This window comes from Lemur catta, chromosome 11, assembly GCF_020740605.2.
Source record: "Lemur catta isolate mLemCat1 chromosome 11, mLemCat1.pri, whole genome shotgun sequence".
In the NCBI taxonomy this organism is placed as follows: Eukaryota; Metazoa; Chordata; class Mammalia; order Primates; family Lemuridae; genus Lemur; species Lemur catta.
This window is the reverse complement of record NC_059138.1, coordinates 67,898,193-67,903,479: the sequence shown is the minus strand read 5'-3', so window position 1 is coordinate 67,903,479 and position 5,287 is coordinate 67,898,193.

Here is a 5,287-nt window from a genome sequence, read left to right as displayed (position 1 = left end):
TATTGCAAAGTACCAAAAGCTTTTCAATCATTTTTATAATTACTTTATTATTAATAATGAAATATTAGAATGTATTTTGTTGGAAATTGACTAAATTGTTCCACTCATGCTCACCAGACTTGGGAATAGTATAAAAATTACATTTTGTTGAGTGACTTGAGTCATTCTGTTTTCTCTAATTTCTCTTACTCAAGAAACTAAAAACATTTGGTGCTTGTGAAAAAGGGAACTGGTGACTGGGGACAGCAGAGGATGGAAGACTTTCAAGAAGTTAAGTCTTTCCAACAATGGTGTAAAATAGCAAAATTTTTTATGATAAGATAGTCAAATAGTGGTAAATAAACAAGCTTTTGGAATTGAAAGTTTACAATCAACTTTTAGTTTACATGAAAGGGAAAAAAATCCCTTTGTGAAGTTCAGTTCCACTACTTAGATCAGGGTCTACTGATAATGACTTTTATCCCACTCCTAATGTTCATGACTAAAGAATCCACAACATACGAAATTATAAAACCAGCTTATAGGTGACATGTCATTCTTTTCCCCAAAAGAGGAAACATTTTCTTACCTGAATCATACTTAGAAATATTAAATATGCAAGAATTCCTCTCCTTTCTCTGCTTGCCCTTGTTGGGTACATGAATTTCCTTCTGATGAACTATCTGTGTTCAGTCAAATGACACTGATAAATTATGGGAGTAAAAAGTGTCCACTCTGTCATATTCCTCTATTAGAGAGCTAAGAACTTACTTAATTCCATTAATATTTTGGGTTTGGTAATGGTAAACCAAATACAAGTAAATAAATAAGTACACAAAAAATAAAATAATCAGATGGAAAACTGGCAACTAAAGATAACAAAAGAGTGGGAGATTATGTAAAGAAAATTAGCCTACTCATCTTAAAAAGGCTCAAGCATGGAAAGGCACTTCATGGTTTAGGCGGAGAGAACAGTAAGAGGCTGTTAAGTGTGGGGAGCTCAACAGCATCATCTGGGTCCTGTTGGAATCTTTAAATACCAGTCATCATTCTGCCCCAACCTCGACAGCAAGGCTGAGACTCAACACTGGACATGGTGGGGCAGGGTGTCCTAAGGAAATGGGAAATGACCTTGGTGCAGTGGTAGCTTCCAGGTACACAACCAGGTACCCTCAAGATCACAGAACAGAAAGACTCAGAGACCAAACTAAAATCATCATGTGGTTAATTAAATCAATGTAAAACATAGAATGAGAAGCAAGAGAAAAGAGATGAGGTGGGCTAACATAATTAGGAGAAGTTGGAGGATGAGAAGGACCATGCTATGGAATTCTGTGTCACACAAGGTGTCCAGGTCTTATCTTTTGTTCCACCTTATCAGCTCTGTCCACTGTCTGTGTGATTACCAGGACCAGACCAGAGTTGAGGCTGAGCAAGGGACTCAGCAGATGGAAGGTGCCCAGTCAACAAATGGTTATGCTTATACCTGGTCTCAAGCTAATATTTCCACAGTAGCTTACTGAGCAGCTATGGATTCTATCTGCTTGTCTCAGGCAGAGGACAGTTGGGCCAGAATGGGTGTCACCAATGGATGGGGCTATTTAAAGTCTCATGAATATTCAGTGTCTCATGAACCTTATACTTGGTATATCTCTTAACTGATCAACATTTCTTTTTTTTTTATTTCAGCATATTACAGGGGTACAAATGTTTAGGTTACATATACTGCCTTTGCCCTGCCTGAGTCAGAGCTTCAAGTGTGTCCATATCCCAGACAGTGCACATCGCACCCATTAGGTGTGAACATACCCATCCCCTCCTCCCCGCTCCCACCGCCTGACACCCAGTGAATCTTACTACTATATGTGCACATAAGTGTGATCAACATTTCATAGACCACAAATTTTTGGTGCCTTTTGGTCTTCTATCCACCTATGTTTAACACACTTATGCTCTTCTTCATTTTATGTCTGACGTAGCTCACAAGTCATTAACTTGCTATCCATGCCTAACACCTACTATGAGTTTCTTCTGCATCTCACAAGGTATTTTTATACTTACTATTCATATTTAGTGTTTCTTATGAGTTTCAACAATTCCATTTGCTTTTCTATTCTTCTAAAAAAAGAACTGAATATTCTTCAATAATACAGCAAACACACCTTACAAAGAGGAAAGTATGAACAGAGACGGAGAGATCAGGGAATTTACAGAGGGTAGACATCTGTGTGTTTGTGACTTGTTCCCTGGTGTGATAGCACTCTGTGGGAGCTGGCAAAGGGTGGGCAAAGGCACTAGTCTTCCCTTTGTGTTTTGCCTACGTTCCAGTGGACCCCAATACTGTGCACAGTCCCTACTGGTTTTCCATGATGATTTATAGGCAGGCACTGAAGAAAGCTCTTCACATAGCTGAATACCTTAAAAACAGTCCTTTTATAAACTGTATTATGCTGCTTATTCTTCTACCATTACATCTTCATTAGAACTAATAAATTATTTACTTTAGGTTGACAAGGCTTACGTAGAAAAACGTACCAAAAATCTCAATCCCAGAGGAGTGAAGAGAAGAATACACAGACTTTCTCAGGCAGATGGCTCCTAAATTTGCAAGGTAGAATCAAGATTTGCATACAAAATTTGATTGTGGGAAACACTGGGATTTAAGTATCCAAGCCTATAATGCCTAGTGGAACTGACTCGTGTTTTCTGTTTAAGCCACGCATTTGATTCCAACCATTGAATCATGTAAATTCCAGCTGAACTTAAATTAGCTGAGTTTAATGTGAGGGAGAAAAATCCCCACTATCACTTACAGTATAAGACTTTCTTCTTTGTTTTTCATCTTGGATCATGGAAATCACCAAAGTTTTACTGTTGTGTCTTAAGATTCTGATCCCAGGGCGGGTAGTGCTAATCCAATATTTGGCAATTTCTATTTTCCCAGGCAGTTACTCTGTAGTATGCTTGCCATACTAAAACAAATAAATTTGTAAAAGAAATATTTAGCAATTTGAAATCTCTTACCCAGGTAAGTTAATAATCATCTGGAAAGTGTTATTAAGGCTAAAGGCTGAAGCTATCCAAAAGCATAGGTAGCAAAATGTTTTCATGAAAACTGTGATGCCAGTTTGATCACAGAAAATGGATAGCACCAAAAACTGCACTGTTCAGGATTCCCACACTATTTTAATTCTAAAAGCTAGTTTTAACCAAGATGTATTTCATTTTTAATTTTTAAAGGAAACCAGTTTGCTATATTAACTAAATTTTTCTATTCAAAGATTATGAGAAAATAATCAAAATTTTTTAAAATTAAAGATAAAACTTTATAACTATTTGATTATAAAAGTGGTTGTGTAAAACAATGCAAAATAGTGCTAAATTGATGTTAATGTGTTTATGTGACCAAATATTTTAGTATTTGTATACTGAATAGCACTTTTCCATGAGTGGAAGGAAGCTGAGAGTGTTTCTGGAGCAAGAACTACGAAGGAGTAGAGATGTCAACACAAAGAATAAGTATATAGAGGCTATTACATATAATTGAAATTCAGAGATGTCAAATAGGTTTTGTATCCTGTATAGTATAAAAGCTTAGCAAAGTGGCTCACATAAGGCTGAGCATTTGTTGAATAAGTAAATGTAACATTTTACTTATTCTTGTATCTATATTTTTTTGCAAAGGATTTTGGGAGAAACAGGAGCTTCTGTTTATTTCTGCACTTCCACAGAAAGAAAAAAAAAATCATCACAGTCTTCCAGAATTGTTCCAAGAACAGCAAGGGTGAAAGGAGGATTATGCGTGATTCCAGTAATGTACTGGAATCTCCTGAGAACTAAAGCAAGCAATTTTCTATATTGTTGTACTAGGAGAAAAATACCAACTGTGATACTCAAATATTATTCTACCCTACCTCCTCAGTACTCTCCCCCACCAACTCTTATCTTTACTCGCAGTTTCCCCCACCCCCACCCCTCAGCAACTTCCCCGTCTTCTTGCCATAGCTTCTTGCTAATAAAAAATGGGTTGGAAGAGTGTTCAGGTCCAAATCATTGGCTCATGGAGAGAAAGAGAGTTTAAGGAACTGGAGAAGGCTTCATGAATGAGGTAGAATTAAAACTAGACCTTGAAGGGAGATAGGGATACAGACAGGTGAAGGAAAAAGAACATTGTAGGTGAAAGGATACACATCAGCCAAGCAGAATAATGAGGAACCACAGTTTAGGGTTTATGATTGCACCTCTTGCAAAATATAATGGAATATATAGAGTGAGCTTATACTATGGAGTGTCTTTATCAGTAGGTGGTTTGGTTCGACATTCAAAAATATCAATAAATGTAAATCACCATATCAACAAGCTAAATAAGAATAAAAAAACATATGGTCTTGTCAACAGATGCAGAAAAGGCAGTTGACAAAATTCAACATCCACCATGAAAGAACTCTCAGCAAGTTAGGAACAGAGGGAATTTCCTCAACTTGATAAAGGGAATATATAAAAAGCCTACAGCTAGTAACTTAATGGTGAGAGACTGAATGCCTTCATCCTAAAGTTGAAGGCAATGCAAAGATGTCTGCTCTCATCATTCTTATTCAATATTGTTCTGGAGGTCGCAGCAAGAGATGACAGCTAAGCAGGTGGTTATCTACATAGAAAATCCACAAAACTTTACCAAAAAGCCACTAAAAGTATAAGTGAGTTTAATAAGCTTACAGGATAAAAGATCAATGCAGAAATATAATTGCATTTTTCTATAGTGAAAATAAAAATGAAAAAGTTGAAATTAATAGAATGGTACCACTAAAAACAACATTAAAATGTAAAATACTCAGCAATAATTCTAACAAAATATGTGTAAGATCTGTCTGTTGAAAGCTATATATAATTAATGAGAGAAATCAAAGAATAACTAAATAAATGGAGAGATATATCATGCATCAGAGAGATCAATATTAAGATCACAATTATCCCCATATTGACCTGTATATTCAATAAAGTTCCAATCAAAACCTTAGTAGGCTTTTAAAATAGAAAATGAAAAATGCATTTTAAAATGTATATGGAAAAGTAAATAGCCAAATGAATTTTGAAAAAGCAAAACAAAATTAGATGATTCATATCACCTGATTTTAAGGCTAACTATAAAGCTAGAGTAATCAAGTTAGAACAATATTTGTAGAAGGATAGGCATGGAGACCAATGGAATTGAAGAGTCTAGATAGAAATAAAAGCAATGCACATAGTCAACTGATTTTTAATTTTTTTGTTTTTAATTATTATGGTACATACAAGTTGTCTATATTTA